This window comes from Malaclemys terrapin, chromosome 2 (genome assembly GCF_027887155.1).
Source record: "Malaclemys terrapin pileata isolate rMalTer1 chromosome 2, rMalTer1.hap1, whole genome shotgun sequence".
Classification (NCBI taxonomy): domain Eukaryota; kingdom Metazoa; phylum Chordata; order Testudines; family Emydidae; genus Malaclemys; species Malaclemys terrapin.
This window is the reverse complement of record NC_071506.1, coordinates 189,495,819-189,513,944: the sequence shown is the minus strand read 5'-3', so window position 1 is coordinate 189,513,944 and position 18,126 is coordinate 189,495,819. Positions and strand designations below refer to the sequence as shown.

General features: G+C 41.8%; 1 protein-coding gene across 1 annotated transcript in view; it reads left to right on the top strand.

The window, feature by feature from the left end:
• Positions 1–18,126, top strand: part of CNTNAP2 (contactin associated protein 2) — a 1,643,672-nt gene that overhangs the window by 1,377,849 nt on the left and 247,697 nt on the right. The window lies entirely within an intron of this gene.

The following is an 18,126-nucleotide window of genomic DNA, read 5'->3' as shown; positions in this document are numbered from 1 at the left end:
AGATCTTTTAAAACTGAGAAGTTGATTGACTTGATTGCTGTTCTTTCCCTATCACACAACCGAATAGCCTTATTCTAGTTTCTCAGGTGTGACTTTGCAAGTTTCCCTCTAGACCATTATTTTCATTTTTGGTGCTAAAAAGATAAGGAGCTAATTCCATTTCTTGTTATGTTATGGAGTCAGCATTTAGCACTCTCCCTGTTTATAATTACCCAGAAAAAAAAAGGTTAAATGAATGCTCGGTTGCAAAATCAAGCATTTCAAAGTTAGGAAATGCTAGAATTAAGGTTGTTTGTGCCCTGTTCTCAGAAACAGCTGAGCCATTTTGGCTATGTCATCCAAATAAAATCAGCTTGAGGCATACACCTAGTGTGGGAAATTTCAGCACAAAAGGGAAAAGTTTGGCAAAGTTCTAAGCAACTGCAAACAGGGTCTTTATGATGGAAAGTGTTGGGAAAACGTAGTAAGTGGTGCTACCAGCTCCATCTGTAATAATCTATTTTATACAGCACTCTTCATCATTTGGATCTGACATTCAGCTGTTCAGTGGGTTGGGTGTATACTAAGGGTAAATGCTAGGCTTATTGAAGTTGTGTGGATTCTATGGGAGCCATTACATTTACCCCTGTCTAGCCTCTACAGAAATAGAAAGCCACAGAGATCTCAATTTTCTGGCAGTTCTCCTGCTATCTGTCACCACTGAGCATTTCCAGCCTCTTTTCTGCTTCCCCAGAAAGTGGGAGTTGAATGCTATCATTACTGATAGTCAGGGATTGAGTAGGAGACTAAGATAGCAGTTAGCAGGGAGTGGAAAGAATTTGCCCCAGTGCCAAAATCGTGCAACAAATCCACTTGCTAAGGGAAGTAACATCTTTCAGATTACTATCCTTTGTAATGCAGGAGCACCTAAGAGCTCCAGTCTTGGGCCAGGACCCCATTGTGCTAGGCGCCATACAAACACACACCAAAAAGACAGTTCCTTCCCTAAGAATTTGTAAGATAAGTTGTGAAAGTGATGTCCCCTGACCCATTATAGTGATTAAAGGTTCTTTTGTTGCTCTTAGGAAGTAGGGTGACCAGATCACACAGGTGAAATATCAGGATGGGGGGGGACAATTTGCATCCCGACCGAAGGTAGGTTGGGACGCGGGACAAATAAGCAAATATCGGGACAGTCCCGATAAAATCGGGACGTCTGGTCACCCTATTAGGAAGTGGGAGGGTCAGGGATACAGTAACCCTTACGCTACAGCAAGTGGTTGAGACCTCAGTTTTACATATTATTTGAAGGACATCATCCCAGAAATAGAAGTATTGTTTTTGTTAGTATTTGTGGGGTGGGGAGTATTCATTCAGTCCTAGTTCAGAGGGAAGAGCAGCACTAATCATCCACACCATTCTCTTCTACTCCTCCTTTTTCTTCTTAGATGTCCCATCCAAGTGCTGACAATGCCCAGTCACACTTCACATGTGAAATCTGATAGGGTCAAGAGCCCAAGGTGATAGAGCTTCAGGTCATTAGGAATTTAGGGATTAAGTTCACTGTGGAACACAGCAAAATATCCCTGTTGTTGTCTGTTTTCCCCTCTATTGATATTATCCAATTTTTGGGATTGTATCTATGGACCCACAGCCTTTTTATCACATGTTGACACTAGTTGATATTCAGCTCTGATCCAATATATTTGAGGCAGAGCTTCATTGTATGCTCCTAGCCTATAGCAGCAAAGACTTCAGGAACTGAGAATTCTCCAAGATTGAAAACACAACAAACTGTGAAAATTGAAAGCAATTAAAATATCATGGGTTTACTCAGCAGCTTGATTACTCTGTTAAATAACACCTTCTTGCTCGGTATTGTATATCCAGAGCCATATCTGCTTCTTCTTTTCATGCTCATCCCAGTGAACATTACAGAGTCTAACTAGCTATGGGTGAGACCCCACAATGCCACTTTTCATCGGTGGGGGGGGAGGTTTGTTTGTTTCCACAAATGTTTGGAATTTTCCAGTAAACTGGAAGAATCTGTTTTGGACTAGAAAACTCTGAGTGTATGTGTGTTTTTATAAACTTTTAGCTCAGCAGTTAAGACCCTTGCTTGAGGTGTGAAAGACCCATATTTGAATCCCCCTGCTGGATCAGGGGCTTGAACTAAGGCAGGCTATTCTGGGGTGGTTTGCTCTCAGTCTCTTCTGTTGATGCTGTTCAGGAGCGCCGCCAGCTTTTCTGCCGCCCTAGGCGGTGGAAGGTCCGACCCCGAAATGCCGCCCCCCACAGAGGCAGCAGAAGGTCCCGCCCCCGAAATACCGCTGCGGTCGCCACCCCCCAAATTGTAGTGCCCTAGGCGACCACCTAGGTCGCCTAATGGGTTGCGCCGCCCCGATGCTGTTTCTCGTTATATAAATACATAAATATTCATTGGGCCATAGAGAAAGAGAGAGAGAATGATTCTAGCTTCATGATTAAAATGCTCACCTGGGAGGTAGGAGATATGGATTCAAATCCCTCCTCTGAATCAAGAAGAGAAGATTCACCAAAAATGTATTTCTCGACAAATAAAATATTCACCTGAAAAATGTTGCCTAGGAGAAATGTAAGAACCCTGCAGTAGGGGGATAATCTGCCCTCCCCCATCCTGGTCTCTAACAGTTAGAGATTATTTTAAACCCTGAAGCATGGGATTAAAATCCCTTTCAGAATTTGCTAGCATTAGCTGTTATAATGCTGCATATTCTTGTTATCCATATAAATGCACAATAATATTTGAATATTGCTAAAAAGTTTTGAAAGGCTTCTAAGTTAATATAACAGGGTTTAATTATATGAAATGGTGCTACCGTATATATAGACTATGTAAAATGTTATCCTCAAAGTATTTGTTATTTTCTTTCTTAATTTATTAAACTTAATGAATGAAGTGCATAAAAATCAATTGGCAAACACTAACAATACCCATAATACATCACCTAAGACAATACCGAATTTTTAAACAATAAAATGTCTATGGTCTTAACTTAAGAATAAATTACATTACTGTCACCCCCAGTCAAGGAAGGACATAGTATGCCAAGCAGTGTGCACTGCAGAACTTTCAGCCACCAATTATTTTCTCCTGGTCCTTCCACTTTTATTTGTACCAACTTAAAGATTAATGACTTTGCTGTCAGTGCACTGTGATGAAGATGAAATCAGTGGCAGTGCTCAACAGCTCAATATATTTTACCTGCTGCTTAACACTACTTAGCTTTCAAAGAAAACAGGTAGTTGTTTTGCTCCCCTTAACTTTTAAAAGTCCATTGACTTTGTGGAATCATTCTTACGGTTGGTAGATGACATATGAAAGATGTGGCATCCTGCTTGCGCAGGGCAGAGGCAGAATACAATCAGGGCTTTGCAGTTACTTTGGTTTGTCAGTATTGCTGGTTGAAAATTTTCCTACAGAACAGTGTTTCATTGGAAAATGCCAGTTTGGCGAACCTTAAATTTCTCACAAAAGTGAGTCGGGTTTGATGAACTTTCACCGAACCACAGTCAGGGGTCTAACCGCTTACCTAGCAGGCTCTGGGGAAGCTCCAGTGTGAACTGCTCTAGGGATGGGGACCCCAAGCTTCGAGGATGTGGAGCTCCCAGGCAGCTCTGACACATATTCAGATCGGAATTAAATCATATTTTGAAATGCCGAAATTGCTTGCAAACTAGAAATCCCAGTTTTCAGCCAGCTCTCGTTGTCAGTGTTGTTTGCAGTCATATCTAACTGAGATGCAGTTGGAAAAGTCCATCAAGCCCAAGGTATAAAGCCTACAGGGGAAACAAAATATATCTTTGTTTTCACCATTTGTTCTTTTTTATTTTCTGGGTGTGTGCGAGTGATGGGGAGAATGGGAAACAAAATAACCTTCCCTTCTGCAAAGAAACAAACCCAAAAAGACATTATATATTTTATATAGTTGACTCCCCTGGATTTGATGAGCTTTTCTGACAGCATCTGTGCAAAATATTGTCCCACTATAGCCCACATCTAGGCGGTCATTAGACTGAAGTTCCTCCTTACCACTGTCCCTTTGTACAACTCATTCCTAGCTCCCCAAAAAGCCATCACGAAAATAAAGGACAACCGAGCTCTATAGTGACACTGCTGGTTGGGGGGGGGGGCGGCTATTAAAATGGCATGTTGTAGTATTTTATTTTAAAGAGGAAGGCCACTTGCAAAACCTAGTATAAACCCTAACAACAAATTAATGGGCACCCAAAAACCCTGCAAATTTAGCATCAAAAGCAGGGAGCCTAGTAAAGGGGGACTGGAGTTGAGGGTTTTTTCATACATCCAAACCTCTAAAAATAGTTCAAATGCTAGCAGTGCTGTTCAGCTCAGGGACTAGGTTAAGGTTTTAGGTTGAGTATTTTGCCTGAACTGGTTCATGCCTCCCTACTGGATGTTTGTGTTCTATATTCAGTAGATACCGGAAACTTTCCAAGCTGCTCCTCTTCAGTCTCTAATGACTGATGTACAATTTGTTTTTCTCAGCACAATCTTTTCATTAAAGACATTTCTCTCCCTTTGAATCCCATTCACTCCCTGCATACTATAGCAGTGAAAATTAATAACTCAGGTGTTTACATGTACCCCAGAGCTCCATTCAGATTCACAAGAGTGGCTGACTCTATGTGATACATACAGACTTTGTAAATCAGGTCCAAGGTCATTTGCTGTTTGTTTATCTCATGTTATTTTCTGCACTGTCTTGAAAATTGCATTATAATGATATATGCGTATTTCATATTTTTAGTTTTTAAAGTAGCTATTTTATATAATCAACTTTAAAGCTATCGTGTCATGCAGCTTTTAGACGTATCATTACCACAACACAGACCACTTTTGAATGAAGAAGCCTAGTAATGGGATTCAAATTTTATTCTTTTCAGATTTTACTTAAAACATATAACTATAACTATGCAGAAACCACTCTACCTAAACCAGTCTCGTAATATCTAATCATCCATACTCATTGGCATCATCACAAATATTAAATTTTGCTTTGCTTTTAGTCAATTGCAACATAAATTATGTAGCTGAAACTGTTTACAAGATTATTTTAAATGTAGACTGAGAAAGACAGAGAGAAGCTATTTCTCAGGTATGATTCAAGGTTACTGAATTTATTATAATATAGCACAGTATCTGGTGGCGGGGGGTGTTAATGCTAACACATAGCTTTTCAAGCTCGGTAATACTGGATGGAAGAGATTAGACTGCTTATGTATTTCCTTGATCATGAAATAAAAAGAAAATGTGTCAATACAAAGATTCCTTATATTTTATTCTTACACTGAGTTGCCCAGAGTAATCTATTATATTGTCCATCCCATTAGTTATGATCATCCTCTATTTATCCAGCCTTAGAAATTGTAAAGGAACTATGCAAGTGTTGCATTATTTTGCTTATAGGTCTGTCCATTTGCTCACATGGGGCTACATTTTTAAAAGCACCTAATCCCATTTTCAGAAGAAACTTAGGCACTTACAGCCAGATTTGCAAAAGCAGGTAGGCATCTAGTGGGATTTTCAAAAGCACCTAAGCAGGTTAGGTATCTAGCTCCCTTAGGCACTAGGCTTAGGCACTTTATTTTAGGCATCGATTTTGGAAAATCTTGACCCGTACATGCTAGTGTGTGCGCATAGATTGTATATGATTGTTTCCCTTAGAGAGGTGACTAATAAGATGGGGTAATTTAATACAGTAATCGATTGGAGTCTTCCTGTGTCTTCCCCTTTGTTTGTACAGCACCTAACATAGTGAGGCCTTGAGCCTCAATGGGACTTTGAGCGCTACTGCAATAAATAATAATAATGTGTATTGCCATTCCTGCTCATTTTGCCTTACAAGGGAGACTGTCATATTAAGAGAATGAAGAAAAAATAGTGTTCTTGCAAAAAGCAATTCTTTGTAATTTATTTGTATTTTATAATTATGCTTAATGAGACAGCATCAGGAGTTGCATATCTCTTTCTCATAAGTGTCCCAGGGAACAGGCAGATGTCAGCCAGCATTAATCAGCCATACTTCAGCACATTGCAAACATTATAATGCAGGAGACTCAATCTGAGCTAGCAGATAATATTGAAAAGTTACCATTTCTATGCATTGTACAGAGAAGTTTTTTTTTTTAAATATCTTTTTGTTAAAACTAAACGATATTGGTGGTTTCACTGAAAAAGATGCCAACAATGTATTCCTTCTAGACCCAAAAGCCTGCATTTCTTCCTCATCCCCATTCGTTTAGACTTAAATACTTGAAATTTAGTGATCAATTTAAATGAAGGTGTGACACGGTTAAGGTGGGTCCCATTTGGTGCGGGGTGAGTGCGCCTGCCTTTCTCGGAGAATAGGGGCTGGCGCACAAGCCTTACGTGCCTATCTCCCTCAGCTCAAGCCTGCACGTCTGGCTTAGCTATGGGGTAGAGTGGCCCAATGGCCAGAGTTTACGAAAATGCCCCACACATTCAGGGTAGTATGGCCTAGTGGCCAGAGTCCATGGAACTTGCCTCCACTGGCAGGACAGTGTGGCCCAATGGCCATAGTCTATGCAAAATGCCACGCTTGTCAGGGTAGTACGGACTAGTGGCCGGAGTCTATGAAACGTGCCCCTACTGTCAGGGCAGTGTGGGGTCTGAGGCTGTGTTCTATGTCTCTGCTCCCCTCTGGCACAGGCTGGAGGCAGTCCTCAGCAGGAGCTCCTGGCACACATCCTTCTCCGCCGGCATCTCCTTCAGACTGAGCTGGGCTGCTCTTCTTTATACTGGTACAGCTGGAGCATGCCCAGTAGGAAGATGGGGGCGTAGCTTCCTCAGCCCACAATGTGGCCTTAAGCCCTTCCTGTTCGGTGCAGGGCGAGTGCGCCCTGTCACAGAAGGGTATATTGGCCATCAGCACTGGGGAAAATATGATCATGAATATGCTGGAGCTAAATTTTAAGATATTTTATGCAATATGGTAAACTAATGTCTCTAGCCTTGATCAGAAAGACTTGTCCAATATGATTTTGGAGGTAACAGTGATAGGTCATCCTGCGTCCATCAGGAAGTGCAAAGTACATTTTATTATGTAATAACTAGTAATGTTCTTTTGCCATTATTTCAGATTTGTATTTGAAAAGGAGACTTTCATCCACAACCAAGCACTGAAAGTAATGCAAATATGCAGGACTTCACAGCTGGATTAAAGAAAGTGATGTGTTTAAAGATCAACCCTCTGCTTAATTCAGTTGTGAAGTACTGGGCATATGATAATATTGTTTTTTCTCATGGAAATGCCTATGTTGACAAAAACTCCTTGTTTCTTCAATGCCATGAAGTGTGGAGAAGATGGACTGTGAGAAGAGAGAAAGCCTTGTTTAAATAGCAACTAGAATAGATGAGCCTGAACCAAAACCCCAGATTTGAAACCCCTCAAATATTTGAAAAGTTCTGCTCACACCCAAATGTCGTTTTGAATGTTACTGTTTGCTGCTATTTCTGTAATGGACCAGACTAAAACACTGGATTGGAGCAACCCTTAATTTAGGTAAAAGTTCAAATCTGGATTCCAACTCTGCATCTTAGACCCATCTCTAGTCATTAGAAAAAAGTGCCATGGGCCATATACATATATGTATATAAGTGTCAAACAGCTTTATTTTAAGTATGATATAAAATATCATAATCAGGACTAAGGTTTCTGAGATAGTTTAGCAACCAGTGCTCTATATGATTGTTTGGGTAGGAGTTAGGCACCAGCCAAAAGTGTATGACGGATCAAAAGAGACATTTTTCATCAAATGTCCAGGCTTTTAAGTGCCTGTGCAGGGTCATCTAATGATCAACCTCATCCCCTTTCTTAATATCAGTTCTTATGCCATATGTAAATTTTCTGTTAATCTGGACACACAATGTCAATTTTAGTTTTTTGGGCACCCTCTATAAACACTTAAGGATGCCTCTTTCATCTTTTATGCTCACAAGTTTCCCTCTCTCTCTCTCTCCCTCCCCACCCCCACACTCATCCTCAAGCCAGGAAATGCCCCAAAGCTTTAATTTGATATTATAAGGCCCTGTCACCTTCATAAACCACACAATCACACCAGAAGTCCTGAAATAAAATCCTGTATTTAACCAGGGATTATTTTTCCATATGCTTCAGTCAGAGACCATACCTTATTCCATACTTATTGCATATTTGTAAAGATGCTTGAATGAATGACAGTTTGAAGCCTTGTCTTCTGTCACTCAGGATTTCCTGGGAGACAAGATAACTTTCAATATCTCAAGGGTTTTGAATCCAAGAATAAAATTTTAAATAATGCACAATAGATCTATCAGGCCACATATTGACTTTTATTTAAAGTGCAAGTGCATAGAGAAGATTTAAACTCAAGAAAATACAGATTTCAGTGAGCTGCTAAATTTTTGTTATCTATCCTTCCGCTCTACTAAAACTGATTTTTTCCACACCCAAGAGAATGGAGAAGAGAGAGAAATGGTGGAGCGGGGACAATCGTCAGGGTATTATCACAGCATAAATTAAATGCTGCAAAGGAGAGGTTGTCTGTGGAAATGTTAAAGCCAAAAGGCATTTTGGAAGTTGCCCTGGACATATGTTTATTATTTTAGTGGTTTCAAATGGCTTTTTAAAAGAATGCCTGCTTCTAATCATCAATGTAGGATGCATGTTGCCCTGTAACTCAGGAAAGATGCAGCAATTGCAATTTATATTAATATTCAATTTAAAAGTAATTTATAAAGAGTAGTAAGTGATTCATAAATGTTTAAATAAATAATCAATGCTATATCATCCGACAGGTCAATAGGTTGCAGAGAACCCGGCCTTATAACCATCCATACCACTATCTACTAATGTGCTTAGAATTTGAGCTGGTCAGAAATTTTCCAGTGAAGCAGTGTTTCATCTGAAAATGCCAATTCATTGAACTCTGAATGCAGAAACACTAATGTGGAAACATCTCAGGTTCAACAAATAATTGGCAAATCAAAGGCATGGTTCTGATGGAACTGTGCCTGCCAGGTTTCCAGCTTACTCAGCTGCCAAAGACTCTGGCCTTCCAGGGTCTGGCCCCTGGGCAACCAGCCCTGCCATGCCAGGGTTTCCAGGCTCCTTGCTGTGGAGCTGGGTGCCTGGGAACCCCAGTACTAATTGAGGATCAAACCCCAGCTTTGGAGTAGAGAGCCTGGAAAGCCTGAGAACCCCAGCTCAAGCCTGGACTGTCAGAGCTTCCAAGCCAAGGAACTCCGGGCTTCCAGACTCCCACACCAGCTGGCTCCTGACAGAGGCTGAGTGAAATTGACAATCTTGTCAGTTAATTGCAGCAGTAAAACTCACCTGCTGTCAGGGTCCCCAGGAACAGATTTTGTTTGGGAAATACCATGTATTGGTGTTTCCAAAATTAATTTTTTTCAAGATTTCTGGGTCACAGGAAATTTCTAGTTTGCAGAGATTCAGAATGTAACCAAATTTCAAAAACATGAAATTTCCTGTAAACCAGAAATCCTGTGTTTTGGGCAGGTCTACTTATAACATCTATAAGACACACTACTCATGTCTGTAACATGCTTATAATCTCTTTCTCTCATGTATTAAGCCTTTTACAACCATTAAGGAATGGAACCTTAGTATAAAGCATGACCAATACAGCTATCAGTGTGTGTGCAAACTTATGGATTTTATAAATCTATTGTCAATGTCCAACTTTGCATCTTAGAACAAATTATGGTATTTAAAATAGAATGATTTTTCTTGAAGATCTTAGAAAATACTTAGTTTGTGGCCCTCATTTTCCATGCCCTCCTTCCTTACTGTTCTCTGAACTATAGCTTCCATAGTGTAACTGTTTCTACTTATTTCGTGTTTTGAAGAGCTCTCGTTCTAGCAATGTACTTCGTAGGAATTTCCATATGTTAATGGAGGACCGTTTTTAGCAGTGTGCACATGGCACACAGCTCTAATAAATATTGTCAGCCTTTATCATTTGGGAGAGAGAAAAAGTTGGATTGCATGTGTGTACGAAAGTGTACAATGTAATCTGAATGATTCATTTCTTCACACCATAGATGTACAGATTGTCAGCTCAACCACCCACTTGGCAACTTTTGCCTCGCAACCTTTGGTTTTGGAGGCAAGTAGCAGCCCCATTAATGCAGCCAGCAGAACACACACATACACAAGGCGGTGTTAATCCCTTATACAGTTGTTGTTATGGCAAAGCAGAAAAAATGTTGTAGTGAGGAATTATTTATTTGAAGCTTCATTGGTGGCCTAATCCACTTCCCCTTGCAATCCATGAAAAGGCTCACTTCAGTGGGAGTTGGATCAGGACTTCAGTGGTGGACTGTATCAACTTCAGCTGTGATCCAACCCTCTGTGGAATGAAGACTATTTGTATGATTGTTTTGTGTTCTCCTTCCTGGAGAGTGCGTGCATATAATTGTCGGCTTTGTTTAATATAAAAGAGAGACTTTTAAAGTGTAGTTTGTGAACTACTGCTGGTCTCCAGAGTACTTGCTGGTCATCCACAGAGAACTAGCTAGTCATAAAATGTTAGCTTTTCCTGCTCATTCCCAGCTGTTAAACTCAATAAAGTCATCTAAAAGTACACTAAATACTTTCCTACTATTACTCTTCCATGTAAGTAATTGCTGTTGTTGCCACAGGGATCTTATAAGATCATGAATGGGAGTGGGGGCTGTCTGTATGATCACAAATGGGAAGGATAGGTGGTGCACAAGTATCTCTATTAAAATGTGGTCTGACTCTTGACATAAAACATTTGCCCGACTCATGCATAAATGTTGCCCAGCAGTGATATTGTTTTGTACCCTATACACTTGAGTACAAGCATAGAACGGTCTGACAAAATTCTAGATAATTGACAGGAGATCATAGAGTTACCATGATGGTAACACAGTTAACCCTCCAAGAAAGGAGGAGTGAAAACAGAGGTGTCTGTTGGGGAAAAAGCTGCTGAGAGAATCTTGATGGGAGCTAAGGAGCTTGTCTACACTGCATGGCAAAGCACATTAGAGAGGTGTGATTTGTAAAGTACTCTAACGTACTGCCCTACGTAGACCCTATTAGCGCAAACTAAAAGTTACCTAGTTCACTTTAATGTAGTCCTGTTTGAAACAGGAGAACTCACACCTTTCTGAATATGCTTTACTGGTGCTGCGTAGACAAGCCCAAAGAGAAGGTTGTGTGGGCCTAGAGCGGCACTGAGCACTGCAAAAATCAACAAGCCACATTTATGTAAAAGAGAGATTCGGAGGCTGACAAGAAGTAGAGCTGAGCAAATGGCTATTTTGCTTCGGTGGTCGATCTGAAGAAGATGGGGGGAAGGGATTGGTTCATTTTGAAAATTTGTTTGGGTTGAACAAAAGATTTCAAACAACAATTTGAAATGGCATTTCAAAACAAAATGTCAGTTCAAAATGACATTTGAAACTAAATGTTGATTCAAAAATATTGTTTTGAAACAAAATGTTGCTGTTCCCCCCTAGGTTATTTTAGCTGAAGCTGTTCACCAAATTTGACCTGAATTCATGAATAGTTTCAGTGTCCCCAAAATGTATTTTCCTGCTAATTTACTATTTCCACACATATACACAAAATTGCTCCGCTCTAAAAAGAAGGTAATTGGGAACCCACCAAATTAGTTAGGTGAGTATTGAGTTAGAGCTGGATGAGTTGGCTTATAAAATGGCTACTCATTTTTGTTAGTTTCAGTGAGGTAAATGCTTAGACAAAACTCCCAAGCTAATGAGACTGACACAAGGCAATGCGAGATTTTCCTGAATAACTTCTGCTTCAGTGTTTGGCCCAACATAGTTAAATTGTAGTTTGCCTTACAAAGAACCATATAGAGACAGTCACATTTTCCCATTAGATAAAGTCCTTGTTTTCAGTCACTTAACCTGTCTTGACATTTTGAGAGTCTTTTAATGTCTTGTTGTTTGGATCCTTTACGAGAGAATCTTGTACCATAGCAAAGCAGAATCCACCTGCGTTTGAATGTTTGAGACACACTCACATGTTAAGTTAATGCACCTTTTTTAAACATCAGTGAATTTGTTGATCAGTGTACTGTGGTTTCTGATTTACCAAGATGTTAGTAATATCATACATAAAATACAGGGGGGAAGTGTCACGAAAACATAAAAAGACCATAAAACTTTAATACGTGAATGAGGCTGCATTTCATTTTTTCTAACAAGGCCGTCTGCCTGCTGGAAGAGACAGTAAAAAAAAAAAGAGCCTAATTGAAATGAAAATAATTCTAAGAGCCATATGTCCATGTTTACAAGCAGAGGGAATGTGACAAGTATCTGTGTTTTGCCTGTATTTTATAGCAGACTGTTTTACATAATGAAAAAACACATCTGTTAATTACCTTTCTGCTATGCCATTGCTTTAAATGTGCTTACAAGTCTTGGAGCATTCAATTCCAAATAATTATTTGTGATGAATGAGGGAACATTTAAAATGTTGTAAAGATGGATATTTGATTCTTTTTCTAACTAAAACACTTTCTTGATAACAGAAGCCTCTTTCCTCCCTCAATAGATGCAGCAACATTATGTTTATAGCTCAATTTGTAGATAATCCTTCAAACTACGCTTTTTTTCCCCAGTCATTGCTATTATAAATGTCTTCTTCCATTTGGCCTTGGCGTAGCTTAGGACTTGAAATAGCTTTTTGCTTCCTGCCAATTACAGAATAATTTAGGGGTTGAGTCTACCATGCATAGTTCTTGGAAAAAACAAAGGCTAGTAGAATGTATTAAGATTACGGTATTTTCTCTGCATTTTCTGACGACAATAAGTGGCTAAACAAATTCAATCAACATTGATTTCTGTAACATAGATTTGAGGCTGCATTTATTAATCATTTTACATTTAAAAAAAAACCCTTTACTACTAATCACAGATAATTAAAAATAATATGTCTGGAATGACATAATTTAAAGGAGGATATTTGAATATAGGGAATCTCGTAGATTCCAGAAATAGGATATTGTTGCTGTTTTAGTTAAAGAGAGGTTTAGGTTAGGCAGAATAGACGGGTCTTGAAGAGAAATGGGCTCAAGCAGCAAAATTCACCTCCAGACTTTTTCAAAGTTGAATCCAGAGTTTGGTTTGGACCATGATAGGAAGCGACCAAAGTAATCAGCCAATCTCTGCTTTTGGGACTTCACTTATAACTGATTATCCCTTCCACCTAGCCTTTGTTTGTTAGTCTGTTTAGATTGTAAATTCTTTGAGTGGGGAACTTGCCTTTGTGGATGTTTATTTCTAACCCTGCCTCATACTTTCAGTGTAATCTCAGGCAAGTCACTTAATCTCTACGTGCCTTAGTTTCCCTTTTGTGAAATGGGTAGCGAGTAGGATGGCAGTACGTGTTGTGCTACTTCAAGGTGTGGTTGCTCCTACCAACACGAGCCTTGGTTCTGGCTGACTCTGGCCCGTAGTATCCAGTAAGGGTCCGTGCTTAGAATTATGAGGCAATGCCCACAATGGACCCAGGTCAGAAGGGGAAAATATCCCCCTAATGGTGCTGAAGGAAGATGAGCAATGACCTCAGAACTATCTGCTACATAGAAGGGTTTCTGGGAAGGGGGTTGCTGCCCCCAGACAAAATCACCAAACTACATTTTTCCTGTCTCAAAGAGGAGAACAAATCAAGGAGCATGCCCCAGACTTTAGGCCAAACTCCATAATGTCTATGACATCCACAGCTGACTTGAGAAAATCCACCGGATTTGCCACCTAGAATGTATTAACCCTAAACTAGGTCAGGTACCAGGTTTCACTAGTATGAGAGTTGGAAAGATAAACATTACAGTTGCCAGAATAACTGAGGGAAGACTCGTGAATAATGGTCAAAATTTTGTGGAGGACCTGAGTCTATTTTACTCTGGAGGAACTATGTGAACGGGTTGGCTGTCACCCTCTGACCACCTTTTAATATACCACTCACATCATGGCACCCTATATCTGATCAACTACTATAAATCAGGTTCGGGCATAGCGAAGGGAAGCTGACAACGATTGTAGCCTACATTCCCATTGAGGAAGCTACAGATGCTAATAAAAATGAATTCTATCAGCATCTAACAGCAGTGGCACAATCTGTTCTGCCTTACAAAAAATGTATTATGATATTCCAAGATATGAAGCCCCCAGCAAGCTACGGCTTCAAAACTATTCTCAGGCCATTTTGCTCTGGAACAATAAATGACAACTTGGTGAGATTACTCTCCTTTTGCATATCTCACATTTACCATCACTGCCGGCTGACTTAGGTGCTTAGATATCTATCAGCAATCCTGCATATCCAACAATGGCTGGACGAGGAAGGAGCTGGAACATATATATTGGTTTACAATCATAGTAAGGGTAAGGTCATACCAGGTCTATAGAGCTGCAGAAGCTCTGGCAAATACTAATCTATGTCTCCTTGTTGCTAAAATGGTAATTATTCTCCAGTTTCAACATAAGAATGTGCTTGTTATGATACATAAGGTACAAGGGATCTGTGAAAATCCAGCACTGGCTAACAAAGTACACTGTCACAGTCGAAAACAAATTCAACGCACTTGGCGTTCTCTGGGATGACACAGAATTAGCCTAGACAGCCATAAGCAGAGGCATCTGAGAAGCCAGAGATGCCATCCCAGAACTAAAATGCTACAAACGATGCTCCTGGCTATCCGATGAAACATTTTAAATTTTGCAAAAGAAATCTGAAGCCAGACAGTGCCACAATGCTGCTGAATGTAAACGTTTACAAGGTATTTTTCGAGTGAGAGCAGAAGTGGATCATGAAGTTTATTCTGAGAACTTGCAAAAGAGGCAGAAATAGGAGTGAGAGCTAATAAATTATGACCTCCATTCAAAGCTGTTCAATCACTTGGATCCTAAACTGAACTTTGTGAGGGGCCTGTGTTGATAAACGAGGCTGATGGCAAAACACGCTTAACCCAAGTCCTGCAAAGATGGAAAGAATATTATGAGTCTGCATCTAACCATTTTGGAGTGACTCCATGTCCAGATCTGGATGTATCAGCAGTAGATGCAATCCCTGACCCTGAAAATTGTGTAGGTGCATGTATGTTCACTCTGCCATAAAGAAACTGTGAAGTAGGTGTGCTGCCAGACCCAGTGGCATAATGCCTGAACTGCTCAGGGGTACCATAAGTGTAGCATTACACACACATTTTCTCCAGGCCTGGACTACTTGGAAGGTACCTGTGGAGTGGAAGGAAGGGATCATTATCCTGCCCTGTGAGAGGAACGGCCCACTGAGTGCTGTAGCTATAGGCCAATAACTCTGCACTCTGTTCATGGAAAAGTTTTTCACACATGTTCTGCTCGCCTGGCTCCAGCCTCTCTTTGTGACATGCCATTGCCCAGAGCAATTGGGCTTCACTTCTGGGTGATCTACAATAAATACTATACTTACTCTTCATCTTTTATCTGAGATCCAGTGTGAATTTAACTAGCCTTTGATAGCAGCATATGTAGACCTAAAGACAGCCTTCAATTCTGTTGACAGAGTTGCCTTGTGGAAGGCCCTACAAAGCATCAGTGTTCCCAACATCCTCCTGGGGCTAATACAAGATCTATATAATGACTCAGCCATGGGTGCATTGGGGTCCCATAGGTCTGCCAAGTTTCACACTAGATCCAGGGGGAAGCACGTATGTGTCTTGGTCCCTGCTCTGTTCTGCTATGTAATTGGTTGGCTCCTTGAACATATCTCAGCAGATATCAATATAACTGCCAGTTCAACTTCTTTTACCAATCTGGAGTATGTGTGTGATGTTGTCCTCTTTGGTCAAGATGCAAACCATCTCAGAGATGCACTAGAGAGCATCTTGGGCTAAGTGTTTCTTGAGCAAAAACAAAAATTCAGAGTCTCAGCGAGACGTTGTGATACGAGACCTCTATGCTTCCGGATAAATTATGTAAGTAGAGGATGACTTCATCTATCTAGGCAGTAAACTGTCATCAAATGGGTGCAATCAGCCAGACATCCTAAAGAGAATTGGTTTAGCACTCTCAGCAATGAAGGAGATGCATAAGGTCTGGAGCCAAAAAAGGTGAAACGGTGTATAAAGGTATGGATTTATCAAAGCTGCATAATTCTGATTCTCTTATATGGATCTTATTCAAGATATTAAGAGGCTGAAGGCATTTCATATGCATTGCCAGCAGCAACTACTGGGTATAAGATGGTTTGACTTTATCAGTAGTAGGGATGTATCATTGAGAACAGGCCTCAAGAGGACTGTAGTCATGGTTGGCCACCGCCAGCCAGCCTGTTTTGGTACTAGTGCATGCCTCAGAGACAAAGTCCCCACACATTGAGTTTTGAAAATTGGACTTGGAGTCAGGAGGGGACACTGCCTGGTTACAGACTGGCAGCGGTCATGTGGTTACCCACAATCGACCTGACTGCATCAGATCAGTAATAACCCTGTGGCGCTCTGAGTCTCCTAGAACAAAGCCTGTATAGTGGGCCATGGCATTCAGCACGATGGTTCTCCACTGTCTAAGTATACTGTTGTGTGAGTGGTGTTGCTGGAGGGGAAAGATGTAATTTACTACAACAGTAGCACCTGAAACACCACAACATAAAATTCTTTCCACATGAGACAATATTTTGTTTATTAGCAACTACTATCATTACACAAGCTCAACTACTATCATTACAAGGGCTCAAACGTCTGCTAAAATCATGAGAAGTTCTTTACCCTAGTGAGGAACTCACAAACCTGCTGAAACAACATTGGTTACAGTTAGTTTAACACAAGGGTAAAGGGAAAGTGTAGCGGAGTAGTCATCTGCTCCGGCCCTGAAGGGGTTAAAACGGGGGAGGGATAGCTCAGTGGTTTGAGCATTGGCCTGCTAAACCCAGGATTGTGAGTTCAATCCTTGAGGGGGCCACTTAGGAAACTGGGGTAAAAATCTGTCTGGGGATTGGTCCTGTTTTGAGCAGGGTGTTGGACTAGATGACCTCCTGAGGTCCCTTCCAGCCCTGATATTCTATGATTCTATGAAGGGCTGCCCCTGGGAGCCAGAAGACGAAGCTGATTGGGGAAGCAGCCACAGTTTGGGCCATGCCACAGCTGGACCTATAAAAGGTTGTGGGCCAGGAGCTCAGGCAGTCTCTCTCTAGCTGTGGAGAGAGATGGGCCTGGCTGTTTGGGAGCTCGGCAGGGTACCTAGAGTGGAGCAGCGCTGGGGAAAGGTCAGAGGAGCTGGGGAGCTCCAGGCTGGAAAACCTGCAGGCCTCGGTAAAGGCCAGAAAGGGTACTGGGGTTGCAGAGGTGCAGCTCAGGGTAGGCAAAGGTAGCAGGTCCAAACCCCCCTTGCTGATGATGAGTGGTATAGACTGCAGTCTGCCCCAGTGAGCAGGGGCTAGATGGGGACTGGCAATAGCCACTGAGGCACGGTGGGGGTAGAGCAGGGGTGGGCAAACTTTTTGGCCTGAGGGCCACATCGAGTTTCGTAAATTGTATGGAGGCCGGTTAGGGGAGGGGGTTGTGGCCCAGCCCCCACCTCCTATCTGGTTCCCCCCCCTCCCCAGGACTCCTGCCCCATCCAACAGCCCCCCGCCCATTCCCTGATGCCCCCCTGGGATCCCTGCCCCATCCACACACCTCCGCTCCCTGTCCCCTGACCACCCCCAGACTCCTGCCACCCCATCCAACCCCTCTTCTCATTCCTGACACCCCCCCGAGACCCCTTTCCCATCCAACCACCCCTTCTCCCTGTCCCCTGACTGCCCCCTGCTGCCCATCCAACCCCCCCTCCTTCCTGACTGCAACCCTGGGATCCCTGCCCCCATTCAACCCCCTGTTCCCCCCCCCAACTGCCCGGACCCTATCCACACCCCTGACCACCCTCGAACTCCCCTGCCCTCTATCCAATCCCCCCTGCTCCCTGCCCCCTTACCGCGCTGCCTGGAGCACCGGTGGCTGGTGGTGCTACAGCCGCACCATGCAGCTGGAGCCGGGCCATGCCGCTGCCACCACCGCCACCATGCAGCACAGAGACCAGGTCAGGCGGGCTCTGCA